Source organism: Microcebus murinus, chromosome 14, assembly GCF_040939455.1.
Source record: "Microcebus murinus isolate Inina chromosome 14, M.murinus_Inina_mat1.0, whole genome shotgun sequence".
Classification (NCBI taxonomy): domain Eukaryota; kingdom Metazoa; phylum Chordata; class Mammalia; order Primates; family Cheirogaleidae; genus Microcebus; species Microcebus murinus.
The window spans coordinates 18723444-18741494 of NC_134117.1; positions in this window are offsets into that span (position 1 = coordinate 18723444).

An 18051-nucleotide genomic window follows, 5' to 3' on the forward strand; every position below is an offset into this window, starting at 1 on the left:
GTCACATATCTATCTCCCAAGATCACATTTGCAAGGTAACAGCATTGTCCAGAGGAGTCATTGGCAAGTGCATAGAGCAGTATCTCAACCGCTGCAGCTCTCACTCTTTTATGTTCTCTCAAGTTTTGTTCTCTAGTATGCAGACCTATTTGGAGAGTCCACCATAAGCTGAGAAGAACTGAGATAACGTGGGCCATAATTTGGAACTATTTGTTTTAGTAAAGTTACCACGTTGTGCAGCCATTATCATAAATCAGTTTTAGAACATTTTTAGCACCTGGATGAGATCGCTAATGCACATTTACCACACCCCACTTCCTGCACCCCTTCCCTAGACAAACCACTAGTCTACTTTCTGTCCCTGTAGCTTTGCCTTTGCTGGATATTTCATATAAATGTTATCATATAACATTTGGTCTGCTGTGTCTTGTTTCTTTCGCTGAGCATAATGTTTTGAGGTTCGTTCATGTGGTACCATGTATTTGTAGTTTATTCCTTTTTATTGCTGAGTATTATTCCATTATATGACTATGCTGCGTTTTGTCTACCTATTCACCAGTTGATGGACATTTAGGTTGTTTCCCATACTTGATGATTATGAATAATGATCAGAATATTTCTTTACAAGCCTTTGTGTAGACTTTTATTTTTTTTTTTGAGAGAAGTTCTTCCTATGTCTCCCAGGCTAGAGTGCAGTGGCCTGATCATAGCTCACTGCAGCCTCAAACTCCTGGGTACAAGTGATGCTCCCACCTCAGCTGCCCAAGTAGCTGGGGCTACAGTTGTGCACCATCACACATGGCTAAATTTTAAAATTTATTTATTTTTTGTAGAGACAAGGTCTCACTGTGTTCTTCAGGCTGGTCTCAAACTCCTGGCCTCAAGCAAGCCTCCCCACTCGCCTCCCAAAGCACTGGCATTTTAGGCATGAGCCACTGCACCCAGCGTGTGTGTACGTATGATATTGTTTTCCTGGGGGTAGATATGAAACTATTCTTTTAAATACTTATATTAAATTATAATTGACAAACAATAAAACGCACATATTTAAAGTATACAATTTGGTAAGTTTTGACACACATATACACTGATCTACCCATTACCACAATCCACAATGGGTGTCTCTATCACCCCAATCAATTCCTCCTGCTGCTCTGTAATCCTCCTGCTTTTTCTTCCCCATTCCCTGCATCTTCAGGAAACCCCGGCCTTGCTTTTGGTCACTATCTATTTCTTTTGATTTTCTAGATTTTATATCAGTGGAATTATAGAGAATGTATGTATGATTTTTTTTTTTTTTGGTTTGTCTTTATTCACTCAGCATATTTATTTTGCAATTCATCCAAGTTGAGTGTATATCAATATCAATAGCTCGTGTCTTCTTTGATTGCCGAGTAATATTTGATTGTGTGCATATACAGTATCTTGGTTTATCCATCCATCTATTAATAGATATTTGGGTTGTTTCCAGCTTTTGGCTATTACCAACAAAGTTGCTTTGAACAGTCATATTTATAGGGCCTTATACTTTTTTTTCTTTTGAATAAATTCTAAGGAACGAAATGGCTGAATTATATGGTAGGTGTATGTTTAAATTTGTAAGAAATTGCCAACTCATTTGGCATCCCATTTTCCATTCCCACTAACAGTGTGTGAGAGGTTCCATTTCTCCAGATCCTTGCCGCCTTGGTCTTTTTAGTTTTAGCCATTCCAATATGCGTGAAGTAAGATTGCATTGTGGCTTTAATTTGCATTTCCCTGAAAACAATAATGTTGGGTATCTTTTAACATACATATTTACCATCTGTATAGCTTTTTAGTGAAGTATCTGTTCAGAACTTCTGCCCATTCTGAAAATTCAGTTGTTTGCTCTTAAATACTGAATGTTGACAATTCTTTATGAATTCTAGATATGAGTTCTTTATTAGACATATGCTTTGCCAATATTTTCTTCCAGTCTGTAGCTTCTCATCTCATTAATTGAAAGTTGGAGCAACTATATGAACATGAGACAAAATAGATTTCAGAGCAAAGGATATTACTGGGAATAAAGAATTTCATTTCATAATGATAATAGGGCCAGTTTATTGAAGGACATAGCAATTCTAAACATTTATGAAGCTAATAACAGAGATACATGAAACAAAACCCATTAAATTGCAAGGACAAATATGCAATCCTGTAATGATGGTTGGAGATTTTAATAACCTCCCCTCAATAATTCTTAGTAAAAGTAGGCCTAAGATGAGCAAGAATACAGTAGATTTGAACAACACTATTAACCTACTTTATCTGATTGTTTATAAAACACTCCACTCAACAATGTATACAGTCTCTTCATGTTTATGCAGGACATTTGCCAAGATGGAACACATTTTGGCCCATAAAATGAGTTTCAATAGATTTCAAAGTATTTGAATTACACACAGTATTTTTCTTTGCCCTTACAATATTGTACATGCATGAAGTGTGACTTAATCACCAACTCTCAAAGCCTGTGTCCTCTGTGCACATGGTGTGCACACCCAGTCCCCAAAACACAGGAAACTTATAGACATGTAGCTGCAGTTATCAGGGTACCCAGATTGTACTCAGCTTAAACCACTCCCAAAATAATCACACTTAGAAACTTCCACAGTACTAAGAACTAGTAGAACCATGCCTCTCAGAAGTTGAAGGAAGCCTGGCCTACTTCTTTTTTCCTGTGGATAGTAGTATATGAAAAAAAAAAGATGGAGAACTGGCCAAATGCCTTACTGATAACTTGTGTCATCAACAGCAGGCTATTAGTAATTAAGTTTTAAGGGAGTTAAAAGTTATATGCAGATTTTCCATAGTGCTGGGAGACGGCACTCCTAACCCCAACGTTGTTCAATGGACAGCTGTATATATATTTTGGCAAATAAATTAAAACATTTGCAGACTAGTAGGCATCTCTCATTTAAAACATGGGTCCGCTGGATCCCTATATTGACTGCTTACAATATTATCACATGCAGCCTGTATTACTCTTGGGACAAAATGTGTTAATGGAAATCACATAGTCATAGTTAGACCAGAAAACATATAAATTTGAGTTTTAGACACTGGGTGCTAATGATGCTGTGATGTCATTTGAAGGAGAAGAGGAAAATGAGTAATTAGGGAGGAACACTCACTGGCAAACCAGAAGGTCCCATGGCTGACCCTGCTGGTTGCTTAGCAAAGCCAGTGTGCTCTTCTTGCTGGGCACAGAACTAGGTAGCATTTCCAGCCTCCTCACAGGTCAGGTGTGGCTGTGTAACCCAGTTCTTGCCCATGGAGTCTGAGCAGAAGAGCTGTGCCTCAATTTTAGGCTTCACCCATGAACACCCTTCGGCATGTGCTATCCATGGTATTTTCCCTTGCAATATCAGGCACAACAAGACTCCAGGGGACAGAAGGATTCTGAGTCCCTGAGTTATCACAGGCAGGAGTCACCACCAACCACAAGCACAGTCCGTGGGGTGTTACTTAAGCAAGAAACACTGTTGCTGTGTTTTACCATTTACATTTGGGGGGTTTATCTGCTTCATCAGTGGCCTGCACTAACTACTGCAGCCTGGTATTCGGTATGGTCACTTGGTGGAGCCTCATAGATTATGCAGAAAAGAAACACAGGTTGCTCTATAATAGATCTGTGTGCTTTTCTATGAATAAATATCAAGTGCAATCACAATTAAATACATTTAAGTATATTTTGTAATATATTTTCATGGGTTTCTTTTAATCATATTTTGTGTTTATCCATGACCTCCCATTCAGCCTCATCCCCCAGTCAGTTGAGAATTATCTGCTTTAGAATTTTTAAGCCACCTCGGTGGATGCTGTGTCACTGTTACTTGGAGGGTTCTTGGCCCTTCCCAAACCCACTAATCCTTCAAGGCCCTCTTGTTTCCCCTTCTTCAGGAAGCCATCCCTGATGCTCTGACACACAAAGATCACACCTTCCTCTGAAACTCTACAGCACTGAGAGCCCAAACTGTCTGCTGAGCTGTAAGGCATATGCTGCCCTTTCCTGATAGTTATCTTTAAAATATGTGTCATTTATCTGCTTTGTTTTTATCATTCACCCACCCATGCTTTCATCCAGCTTTCCATACACTCATTCATTCATTCAATACATGTTTAAGCACTTTCCCTGTTCTTGGGATTGTGTAGGGCATTAAGTCAAATGCAACATTGTCCCCTATATTCATGCAGATACAGTGCTTAGGTAGCAAACAGAAAAGACTGGGGAGACTTTATAAAGAATATACAATTTGATGTGGGTCACAATTGCAGTTGTGTTCACCTCAGTCCTTTCACGTGCAGACCCTGTGCTGAGTGCCTGTGCCAGACGCTGTGTGTGTGTGTGGGGCGGCATCATTTTACAGATGAGAAAATCAAGGCATAGGAATTTAGCTTAATTTACCCAAGATCACCTGGTGGGTGAGTGTTGGGGCCAAGATTAAAGCCCTGCATGCTGTGATTTCTTGAGACTCCTAACCACTGACCTCTCAAGGCCTCTTCTGGAAGGACAAGCAGCTGCTCGCTGAGTGCAGAGGAAAAGGAGTTCCAGACAGAGGGAACAGTAGGTACAGGGCTTGGGGAGATAAAAGTACGTGCCACCTTGAGGAAATAGTCCTGAGGGACTGGTGAAAGTCAGGGTGAGGTTGTTGGGAGCTGGTGATGAACACGGAAGCTGAAGCTGTATTTTGAAAGGCTTGTTGGGAATTGGGTTGCGTATGTGACACAGTGGAGGCCACGGGCATATTCTAACCTGGCGAGCAACTTTATAATTACATATATAGTATATTTGCCAGGTGCCTGTTCTACCTATACTACCAACCTGTGCTACTCCGGCCCTGTGAGAGAGGACTATTGTTACCCAGAGGAATCTCAGGTACAGAAGCATCAATCAGGTAGGCCAATGCCATCCCATATGAAAGTGACTGAGGTGGGATTTGAACCCTGGCAGTCCACCTGTCCAAGTTCCTACCCACTCTCCTTTGGAAGACCTCTTACCTTTTGTGATTTTGAAAAATGCCTCTGTCTAGCAGAGTCCTGGAAGGAGAGATGAAGATCAAGGACACATTTAGAAGGCTACTTAATACATAGGATACGGGACTCTGTCTGAACCACGGCGGTGGGGATGAAGAGAGATGGTGCTTAGCTGTGGGACAGGAATGGTTTCTTAAATATCTGCATGTCGCCCTGTCTGGTATAAAAATGGTGATTGACTGACTGATGAACACCCACCCCCCCCTCCCCTGGCTCCATGACACTGGTTTCTGTATCTTTAAATTTGAGAAGCAGAGCTGGAAAACTGGGGAGCTTCTATTTCCTCCACCCTCACTTCTGCTCCAAGTGTAGCTTGCAGACTAAGTATCTCCTCCATAAATAAAATGTATTCCTCCTTCCCTGGGCTGACCTCTGAATTATGGTTTCCTTCTGGAAAGGCTTATAAAGATGGGTTATTATTTGTGTTGAAAATCCTCCTCTCCATCATTCCTCCTGGGAGAAAATGGCTGGCCTTTCTCTAAACCTCAGGGAAAAAACAACTTCTTATTTTGGACAATTTTCTGGTCGTCTGTAGTGAGTTACAATTACTCTGGTTTGTGCCTCCAGAAATGTATGCCTGGCCTTGGGGAGGCATCATCTATTTGTAGAGGCCTTGAAGCGCCACCAGAGCTGCCCAGGCATAACTTTCATTGCTGTTGCAATTCTGATTGCATTAGGACTTCCTCTGTGTCCCCAACATAATGCATAAATACCAATTTGCAGCATCCTGGAGGACATTATTTGGTTTCCAAGTCTAGTGTAATCAAAAAATATATTCATGATTCAGTCACCAACTTATCTTTTCCTGTTTCGATGATTTGAGATAAACAAGCATCTTGCACTTCTTAGCACATACTGTTTCATTCCAGCAAACATTCGCGCATCTAGTGCCACCTCACCCAACAAAAGTTCTCCTCCCTGTGGGTTAATGTAGGTGTCAGGAGGAATAGCTTTTTTTTGGTGAGTATGCTAGGATGCTTTGGGCAGTGACAAAGCCATAATGAAAATATGATGTCTAGGAAATAGAAAGGAAGTGTTAAACCAAGGAAGGGCTTATGCCTCAGACTGAGGATCCAGGGTCTCTGTAGGGTTCCCGTGTGAGCCTGTGCAGGTTTGCTGGAATGCACCTTTAGAAGAGCCTGACATCCAGCCCTATTCCTCTTACCGGCCCCTGAGACTGTGAGGCTGTGTTAGCCTAAAGCAGAGTCCTAATTTGTAAAAGGGCTTTATATAGGCTAACAAAGGCTTTAGACCCCTGGTTCCAATGCCCAAGTCCGCTGTGAATTAGCTAAAGTATAACTGTGACACCTTTGATTGCAAGTGGAAGTAAAAAACTTTAACTATCTTAAGCAGAAAGGGAAAATTATTGAAAGAAAATACAAGGTATCTTGCTAGGAGTTTGAGTTATATATATGCATGCATTTATCAAAACTCATTGAATACTATCCTTAAAATGTGCACATCTCACTATGTGAAATTTTTATTCAGTAAACAATAATTGAACTCTACTTCATGATATGTATGCCAAATTATGTAGGGGTTACTGTAATGATGTTTGCAGCTTAAGTCAAAACGAATAAAAAATAATATGACTTTATGGGTAAAGGAGGAATAGGTAAATAAAGATATGATACAAATATGGCAAAATGTTAATTATAGATTGAAGTGGTGGATATGAGTGTTCACTATAAATTTCTTCCAGCATTTATATATGTTTGAGCATTTTCATAGAAAGTGTTGAATCAAGAGCCCAAGAACAAGGCTGTGGTTGGACCTCCGTAACAGTAGGACCATCAGGATGTTCTCAATTTTTCAGTTTGTTTCTCTCATTGTGTCACGTCAGCCTGCTTCTCTCTACAACAGTAGCTTTCTCCATGTGGTTAAAAACATGTTTGCCAAGATCTCCCCAGGTTTACATTTTATGGCTTCAGTACCAGAGAAAAGCTAGCCTAATGTTCTTCCTGCTTCCCAGCCTAAAAATCCCGGGAAAAATACTCATTGGCCCAGCTTGGGTCTCATACCCATCTTTGTTTCAATCAACTGAGGATCAGAGGACAGGGCCACACGAACAAAATGTGTCTGCTTAGAAATATAAGAAAAATGCCCTAGTTGGAGGGGTGTGAAGAGAGGAAGTCTTCGAGAAGAATAGGAATGCTTTTCTTGGATGAAGAGGGAAAGGAATAAGACCAAATGATAGGTGCATATTACAGCTCCTTTACAGGGGAGGGCCCCCCATCATTCACATAACTGCATTTGCATATATTCAAAGTTATCAATGAAATCTGTTCCTGCAGTTGCACCCCTCCACCTCAATTTGAACAGTGTTCTCTGTATGTTTTATTCTGCTTAAATCCTGCTTACCCCACAGGGCATGTTTCATGTCTCAGCTTCCTCAAGTGTCATGCTCCTCACTCATCTATTTCTTTCTGCTGTTGTATTCTGATTACACATGGTCTTTGTTTCCTCAGTGGTTTTGTACATAGAGCTAATCTTGTCTTCTAGATTGTAAGCTCCATAAATATATTTATAATAATTATTATTGTTAGCATGAATAATTGACAATTGCCTTTCTACTGTCACCTGCAACTTCTGGTCTAATCCTATAGACACTCCAAGTAATTACATGTTTGGGAAGAGATTATGAGGTTTCACATTACTTATACAGAGAATGCTGAAAATTTATACAGCAAACAAAGCAGATGAATGGTAGGGTTATTTATATTGTCTAGACACATAAATGAGGTTCCCAGCATTGAGTAATAAGCTAACAAAAATCTCAAGATGAAATACCAAATACAAAATGGATATAAAATATGTGACAGTGCTTTTTGCTGCAAAAAGCATTGCACTAACAATGAGTGAGGGCATGATTACCCCACCTTTTTCTGCACTTAGGGAGGTCTCAATAAAGATAAGTGCAGAAGATATATAAAGAGGGGTGTTCTTTCCAGAAGGTAATGGAAGTTTGTGCTTAACGTCAATTTCCAGATCTGAGGCTTGCCAACTAAGGGTCGTTAATTTATAGTAACTGAATGATGATCAACTTACATTTGTGAAAAGTCAGAGTTCAGTGGTAGGTGAATTATGTGGCATAATTAAAAGGCAAAACACTGATTAACAAAGTGTTGTCAAAAATGTTTCACAGAGAGCACCTTCTTTAGTGAATGAATCTTAAAAACGTTTCATTTTAGGATGTAAACAGTGCTTGCTCCCAGAGTGACTGAAACAGCTTGTTCTTTCAAGTAAGAGACACTTTCTCTTTTTATGTGTTTTCTATGTGTTTGTTACTGTTGAATTGAATCCTCATAAGAGTTTCCAACATTTTAGCAATACTTTATAGTTTTAAAGTCCATTCTCAGGTAACCCTGGCTTGACCTCAGGAGGTAAACAGGTTTTGAGCCTCATACTAGGATGGTAGCCCATTGAGTGGCTGGGTGGGATGAGAAAACAATATTCTTGGTTTTTAATATGCGAGGCAAGTAAAACCACTGATCCAAATTGGACCAGTTACAAACTACTAAATTAAAAAAAATTTTTTTTGAGATATAGGCGTGCCCCTGGGGCAAAAATTTCGAGAGAAAACCCATCCTAGGATATTTAGGCTCTTAGGGACAATGTTTATGAGGGATTGCGGACAGTGAACATAAGGAGCCTATCCTGATGATTTTGGCTGAGTCCATGATAAAAATTTATGATTTTTAAATTTTTGACTGTTTCAATTGGAAAAGTATACACACAGAGAGAGATTTATTTAAATAAATTATTATTTTCTCCTCAGTTTATTTGGCAAGAGTAGATACATGGAACTAAATTGATCTTTTGAAGTTCCACCCAGAATCCCCCCTCCTTACCCTCCACCTGTACTGATCCTGTAAAAGAATGTTTTTGGAGGAAATTAAATTCACAGAACATTTAAACCAATATGTTTAGCTGGTGGCTATGCAGGTCCAATTAATTCCTCTAACAATTTGGGTGAAAAGAGGTTATTATATTATGTTTCTAGGCAAGTAGGGTTGTTTTGGTCTAATACTCCCTCTTGTAAACTCAAAGTTATTAAAACATGGTACTGAAATATATTTCATGGAAGCAGAGGTCTGGAGGACAAATAGAAGAAGAGTGTTGGGCACAAAGCCTTTAGAAGGTATCTTAATATTAACCTTTGCCCATATTATTATTACACATGACCTGTAGTATCATTAATGAGTCACAACATGGTGAAGTTGAAGGAACATAGTATTGGGAACTAGTAGCCCCACATCTTAATGTCAGTTTTGCAGCTGCTGAATCATAGACTCTCTGAACTTACTTTTCCTAATCTGCAAAGTGGGCATCATAAATCTGGTTCCCTGAGGATCCAATGATACAGTGAATATAATGAAAAGCATGAATCATAAGTTAGAGATTAAAAAATAGAGCTGGAACACTAGGTGATCATTTTGAAAATGCTTTAAAATATACAAGGAGATTTGCTCTTCTCAATACAAATGTTCCCAGGGAAGTATTTCTAAACAGAAATTTTGTAGATAAAACCTGAGTTTAATTGAGCTAGAGATATATAATCAGTCTTCTCCCTCCCCTGGTCTAATTATATTGCAAGAGAAAATGGGGTTTATAAAAGACAAAAGCAAAGCAAAACCATTTTTGCAAAAACAAATAGTTTCTCTCAGTGATTGGGATGAATCATCGGAGCAAGTAGGGGTGACTCTTTAAGAAAATTGCAGCCAAGTGAGAAAGGTCGGTTTTGAGCCACTCTTTGCAAAAGGTCCAGTGATTCAGCATCAGGACCAATTAAGAAGCCCCAGATTGTGGCCAACAGTCTGAGGGCCAACCATGGTGACAGATAATCCTCCAGCAACACTTCAGTGTAGATACTATTATCCACGATTCATAGCTCAGGGAACTGAAGCTCAGGAAGATTTCACTATGTACTCAAGGACAGTGCTGGTGAGTGAAGTAAATGGAATTTGAGCCACGTTGTCCCTGGGGAACACAAAGCCCATGTTCCTTTGATCTCCTAAACTGACCCAGGCAGGTGGGCATTTCCCCCTTAGAGGAGAGTCAGTTGTCCTGTTGGTGGCCTGCTCCTCTTTCCCACCATGCTTAACCCTAAGGTTGCTTTCTCCCCTGGCCTCTTCCTTTAGGAGAAGTATCCACAGATTCTTGATCCCATGTTGAGAGGATCAGGGAGTTCCAGAAAGACCCCCTATGAACAAAATAATGAAAGTCAATAGGTAAAGCATTATATACTTTATTATTATTTACCAAATGGTGATTTTTTCCCCCAAAGTGTATGTTTATAAAGGAAATTCTCATGCCATAATCTGGTCCCAAAAAAAAAAAAAAAATCTAAGGAATGAAATCAGTATACTAGGTGCTTAATGACTCCTCTCAAGTGATCTGATGAACATTTATATATTCCTTTAAAGCATTTCCCAGATTGCAGTTGTCAAAAACATGAGCAAAATTCCTTCTGGTAATCTTTTTTTAACAGCTCACCATATCAGCAAGGCTATGGAACTTTGGCATTCATGGGAGAATGAATTTATCCCAGGCACCTTGTTGGGTAGCTAATTGAATATCCATCAACAGGCAGATACACTATGGTCTCCCTTTTGAAACTTAGTCATTTACATCGAGTCTGCTGAGGGTGGGAGGATGTGGGTTTCAACAAGGAACCATAATATTTGATAGCTGCCTATTTGTCCCTTTGCAGAAGTTTCACCTGGGAATTTATTTTTTCTCTTGGATGTCATTCCCTGGTGTGTGGCACCATGGTTTGGTTAAGCCAAGTAGGAAAGAGGTTCCTTGTATTCTGTCACTATAATTTCCTCTACTCATGTGAAATTAGTAAGCCCTTGTCCCCCAATGAAAGGCATTAGAAACAAAAGCCATTTCAAAATATTAAATATTTCATGAAATTTGGGTGGTGGACGATGGGAATATTATTGAATACTGTAATTATGAATGAGATATTGACTAATGGAAGCAGGATGGCTTTTGTCCAGGAGACAGGCTTTCTGAGTTGTTCAATGATCAGATTTGGCTTTGTTCATTCAGGCTCTGGTCTAATGCAGGCACAGCCTGACTCACTGAGGAGGTCGGCCCTTTGCAGGGCAGGCCCTGACCCTGGGGATGTCTTGGCTGGATTTTGGTGGCTTTATTTAAATTAAGCTCATCATCTGAGAGAAAATAAGTAGGTCAAGTGTCATAAGGTAACAGTTTAAAGACAGGATCTATACAGGTTCCCTGGACAAAGAATTTAACCATATCAGACCAATAGGACATGAAAATAACTAATTAATAATAATATTATTATATTAGCTATAGTTTTGATGACATGTTATGTTCCAGACACTGCGATAAGTGTGCCGTATCTCATTTAATCTTCACAATAATCTTGTGAGGTAGGTATTATTACCATCCCTGTTTTCCTTTCTTTCTCTTTGTTTTTTTTTGGAAGCTGAGGGTCAGAATTGTTTAAGTGATTTGACCAAAGCCATATGGACAAGGTGCTAAGATTTAAGCCCAAGTTTGTCTTATTATGTATATATATGTATATATGTATGCATATATATATGTAAATAGCATATATTTATTTATATTTATGTTTGCCCATCTATTAAATGTCCTGAGTTCATATTGATACCATCAATTCCAACCTCACAGCACAGGGACCATCCTTGTCTTCCCTTTCTCCATAGTCATACCTTCACCTTGCACAGCATTTGTGCAGATTGCGTGCAGTGGTGTATATAACCGCCCCCAGCCAAGTCCTGCCATATGGTGCCTCATGTGAGCTGAAAAAAGGCGGCCCTTCCCCAAGGTGGACACCTTGGCAAGTGAAGTATGACTGGATTCCAGCTCTTACTCACCTCCTTGGCTGGGCCTCTTTACTACAGTGCACAAGCAGAATAAGACCACACGGAGGCCCTGAAGGGTTAGCACTCTATAAATAGTGGCTTATTTATGTCCAAGGTCATGACGTTCAGGAAAACAGCATAGATACATATAAAGAATTTGCGATTAATATAATTTTTTCTTGGAGAACTTTTTATAGCTGATTTTTTTTCATAACTAATTGGGATGAAAAGAAAAGTGTTACCAAGGTTTTCAGCTTGGAAGGAAAAAAATCAATGCGACCCAGAGTTGTCAATATCACTAATTATATGTCACTGGACATAATTGAAAGTGCTTTGACTGCTCTATTACAGATTATTTCTTTTTAACCTGATCCCCGACTATATGTCACCCTAAGCTCTGAATCAGAAGCGGGTTGAAATAAAAATAAGACCTATCTCTGTCTTCCGAAAGCCTGGCTACCAGCCAAAAAGAAGCTGATCTTTCTATAACATAGAGTACATAACTCAAAATGACATTAGAGGTAAAGGGGGAAGAAAAGCCTTGCCTGATTTCATGTACACAGACAGTAAAGTTTGCTGACAGATTTATGAGCTTTAACCTGCTAGAGAATCCTCTGCTGAATTTTTTCACTAGTTTGTCTTTGAGGAGAGGCAAAGCAGCTCCTCGTCAGGCCTTTTGGGTTATCTCTCCCCAGGACTCGATGGACTTGAAATCTGCCAGAGAGAAACCAATTAAGTTTGACTTGATGCTACAAATGGTAGGAGTCTAAGGCCCTGAAAAATGTCACAGACGTCTCCAACTGGTGTTTGGCGTGGGGGACAGCAGAGTGATGATGATCACCATGTGGACCTTCATTAGGAATGGGGTGCAGACATTGCGGGCCATCACCTCTCCTCTTGGAGGGGCCCATTTTATATGACATTTGAGTGACATAAAACTCCAGGTCACTGTGACAACTGCTCAGCTGCACAGTGCTCTTTTTAACCTTTCAGTGGTGGGAGAGGGGGTTATAAATGAAAGAACTCATAACCGTGTGGTGTCTCATTCCCCGAGCCAGGTGACAGTGACATCTAAAGAGTGCTTTGGGGGAATGCTAAGAATTAAAGGATGTCATCCAAGAGAAAAGCAGAGCAACCATTGTCATGTCCAGACTTGGAAGTTCCCGTCATATGCTTCTAGAAATTCCGAGGCTGAATCAGATGATACATTATAGACAAAGATAGATAGGTGATTGATAGATTTACTTTTAAGGAATTAGATCATGTGCTTGAAATGGGAACTAGCATGTCTGAAATCTGTATGGCAGGCTGGCAACTCAGGCAGGAGCCGATGTGGCAGTCTTGGGGCCGAATTACTTCTCTGGGAACCTTGGTTTTACATTTGAGACTTCCAATGAAAGGAGTAATCTGGGGACACTAGGGAGGCCAGAGGCGAGAGTGTGAAGTAGGGGAAGAAAACTTTGTCACATTTTGCAGAATTTGCCAAGCCTCAGAATGATTCACATTTCTTAAGTAGAAAAACTGAGGACTCCTTTCCAGACACTATTCCATTATCACCAACAAGTGCCCAATAGCAACCCCCAAGCCCACTGCACTGCTTTTAGGATGCAGGGTGCAAGGCGCTAGATTATAATATAAAGAGAATTTGATTCTATTCCAGAAAGAAGAACCACAAAACCGAGACTCTGTCCATCATCCTGGAAAGGAAAAGTGGTTGCGGAAGGAAAGGGAAGACAGAGGAGCCTGAGGACTGAGAACGATTCTTTGACATTTAGCTCTCAGCACCCGGCCCATTTGGTTTTGCAGAGCTTTCCCAAACAGAACATACATGAAACAACCTGTAGAAAATTGTTTGCAAAAGCCAGCACAAAATTCCCCCAGCTCACGAGACTCAAGGGATCTGAGGCAAATGAAAGTTGCATAGTGGTTCCACGTGCTTATAGAGTCAGGTGGCCTGGAGTGAACGTCAGGTGGGCACAGGCTGGCAGTGGGAGTTGGGCCTCAGCTCCTGCACCTGTAAAATGGGAGTGATAATAATGATAATGATAATACTTGCCTCATAGGGTTCCTGTGAAGAGTAATGTGAATATGCAAGGGCAGTACTTAGCTAAGTGCTTGCTGTCTAAATACTCAATAAATTCTTTTTAAAATCATCATCATCATCACCATCCAACTCACAAAATAGGAAATATCAGTATGAGAGATGTACTTAGAACAGAGAGTGGGGGAAAATTATCATCGACAGCAAATAAATTTGTTCTGGCTTATCCCAGATAAACCTGCAGTTGAGGTTTGATTAATCAAAGCTTAGGTATCTCAGGCATTGGATGACTATGGAAATAAACCCAAGAAAAAAAATTTGCGGCTGGAAACAGAGGGACTGCTCCACGTAGAGGGTCCTTCAGTGAGCCAGGAAACACCAAGCCATCATCAAACTCTTCCCTAACAGCACACACTCATTCGAGGGTTTATAGCCCCAAACAGGCTGCGGAAGCCTTTGGTGGTCCACGAGACTTGGGTTTAGGATCCTCAGCAAGGGGGGCGAGTGAATAAATGAAGCACTGAACGACACAGGGCAGGCAGCTGCAGGCCTCCATGAGCATTAATTTCACTGAGAATCACAAATGTTTAAGTGCTGCAAATACATACAAGCATGACAAATGGGAGAGCACAAAATGACCATTAGGATTATAATATGTGTGCAAAAAAGCCATCAAATAATCTCTGAAAATAAAGGGCCCTATAAATACTAAATAATTCCACCCCTTATTACTACTAATAATGTGTCATCCGGCCAAAGCAGTTCCTTAAGTACTTTATGTTCTCCGCTGGAATCAGATCCTTAATCCCATTTATATACTTAATGGGGAAGCCCTGAGTCCAAATTAGGTTCCTTAGAAGATATATTAGAATTAGGGCAAAGGGAGATTATTTTTTTTTCTTCTGCAGATATAATGTTGATTTTCCATGTAATACTTTTTGCCCCAGAACTCTACTTTGAATACTGAATAATACTTGGAAAGAAGTAGCTCTTATAACTCATGATGGTTTTGAGCTGGATGACCCATGGATTGCTAGACCCTCAGAATAACCCTGGTCCATTAATAAGCCTTCTCTGTAGCGTTCCCATTTCAATCAGTCCCAACAGTTCTTCTGTGTGCCAGTGAAACATGAAAGAGAAAGAGAATGCCCAATGATGTGCTCCTCTCAAATTCTGCAAGACAATTACCCTGTGACCCCCTTTCACAATGGGAGGCAGAAAAGTGAGGTGGCTCCAAGTGTGGGCTCTGAAGTCATCAAGACCTGCTTTGCATCTCAGCTCGCCATTATCTGAATCATTATTGGTTAAGTCCCTTAACGTCTTTCAGACCAATTTGCTCTTTAAAAGAAAGACTAAACCTTTAAGATGGATATAGTAGTAGTAAGTACTTTTAGGTTTATTAGGAAAATTATTTGCTATTATTAGAAAAGAGAGGAAAGAAGGAAGGAAGACAGGCAAAGAGAGAGGATGCCCCGAAGAAGAGTCACTGCTGTACTACAGGAATCTGTCTTTGGTGTGAACCTGAACAAGGCAGCAGCCTCCTTCTAGGAGCCAGATATCAGGCTGTTTGAGCAGCAGTGGCACGTGCTTTTGGTTTTTTGTGGGTTATGTGCCCTGAGCATGTTTAAAGACTACAAAAAAGAAGATGCTGAGTCTGTCTTGTAGCCCCACTCCCAGCAGAGGGTGTCTTGGCTAAACCCATTTGTCCTTGCTTTGCAATTACAGGCCTAGTTACATAGAGGAGGAGGTTACAATAAGGGGCCTATTGTGGCTTAAATGACTGCTGGCCACGCTGGCTACAAATGTACATGAATATATAATTTGAACTGGAAGCATATTCAGCAATACACAAAGGAGCTCTCACCTCTTGGTATCAGGTAGATTATGCCAAGAAAATGAAAGAAGTTTCCATGGAACTCATGGAGGAGATTTCATCTGTCTTTACTGCAACTGATTTGAACCAGCTGATGAGGGTTATTCAGTATGTTTTCTATCAAAAGCTTGCAGATTATTCTATGTCGGAGGTTTAACATCCAGGAGAGGAAGGTCATCATCATGATCAATAGAAACTCATTTACTGAGTCCTTTCTATGTGCCAGGAACAGGGCTAATGCTTTAAAAAGATGTTATCTTTCATTTTATAAAGGAATCCCATTTTGGGGGTAAGGAAACTGGGCTGCATACATCAAGCAACCTTTTCAAGGCCATGCTGTTTAGTGCCAACTGGGATTTGAACCCATATTTGTCCTACTCTAAAGTTTCTATTTTTTAACCACTATGGTCTATATGGTCAATGTGGTCTATTCTTTCACAAGCAAGAGCATGTGTGCGCGCACACACACATACACAACCTCCACTGCGAGAAAGCTGAGTGGCAAAGAAGACAGAGGTGTTGGTGAAGGTGAAGAAGGAGGCAGCTACTGAGCTGTTGATAGTGACTCTAATGACGGTTGTCACCCTCGTGTTAGGTAAGATTTGATATAAAATGGAAGGTTTGTCAGAAAGGAGAAGCCCTCTGCTCTGCAGGCAGATGCCCTCTGGGCTCTGGGAACAGGCTAGTGCTGGATCATCTGTTTCCTTCTGCCAGGAGGGCTGGGCACAGGGGACAGGCCATCATGGTGACGGTATCTCAGTAACTCAGCACATCTGGGCTCACCACTCCCAAAGCCTCCATGGAGGCTTGAGTTCTGCCACAGAAGAACAATCAGCTTTGTCTGAGAGCAAAGAGCAGGAATTAGATTCTCCCCAAGGTGTTGTAATAACAGTGCTACTAAGATGCCCCCGGCTGTGAGGACGCTGGCCGACCTCAGCCTCCTCCTTCAGAGCTTCTGTGTTGAGCTGCAGAGCAGAATCCCGCTCAGGAGCAGCTGAAGCCCCTGCTTAACATGTTCTGCTTACTGGCATTTGATAAAATACTTAAGGTGTTGACTATATAATACCCTCATATATTTCAAATGTAATTAATGATTAGAATGAAAAGATTCATTCCCACCCCTGCCTCTCCTACAAGTTTATATCCTCCCCTTTTAGATAACTACTTTTTAGTAGTTTTTTATGTATTCTTTTGGTTTTATTTAATGTTTACAAACTTAATCATTTTTCCCCCAATGGACAATTTATTCTTGTCTTATTTTCCAGAAATCATACAGAAAAAAAGCAAGAGCTGTGCAGTCCATTTCATGAAGTTAGGCTTGATTCCAACACTGGATGAAGAAAATCGGGAAAGAAAATCAGAAGCCCATTTCACTTTGAACATAGGTATAAAAATCCTAAATAAAGTATTAACTAACCAGATCCAGTAGTATATATTTTTAAAGTGATCTCAGAGTTGAGTAAAATTTATCTCACATAGACAAAGATGGTTCCAATCAATACAATTTACCATATTAACACATTAATCAATTTATTTTTAAATTGACAAATAAAAGTTGTATATATTTATCATGTGCAATGTGATGTTTTGAAATATGTATACGTTGTGGAATGGGTAAATTGAGCTAATTAACATATACATTACTTCACATACTTTTTTTTGTGGTGAGAACACTTAAAATCTACTCTCTCAGTGATTTTTAAGAATGCAGTACATTGTTATTGTCACCATGTTGTACAATGGATCTTTTGAATTTTTTCTTCATATCTAACTGAAATTTTGACTAATATCTTCCCAACCATCTCATGGTATTTTTAAATGAAAATAAAATCTGCATAGGTATAATTCTTTTTTCCCTTTTTTTTTTACACAGAAAGTATCATACTTTTCTGCACCATTTTTCCGTCCCCTCCAATTAGCAGCATACCTTTTCTTATCAACATGGAAAGTTTCTCATTCGTTTTTATAGGTTCATAATGTTTCATTGCATGACTATATATAAACTGATTCCATCAATTTCCTATTGGACACTTGAGCTGTTTCCAATATTTGCTATTTTAAAAGATGCTGCAGGGAGCAACCTGTACAGGCACCATCTTATACATGTACTTCTGGAGGTCAGATTTCCAGAGACTGGTTGCTCTGTCAAGGGTGTGTGCATTTGTCACTTAGAAAAATACTGGCGTGCAGATGGGTATTCTGAGAATTTGCATCAA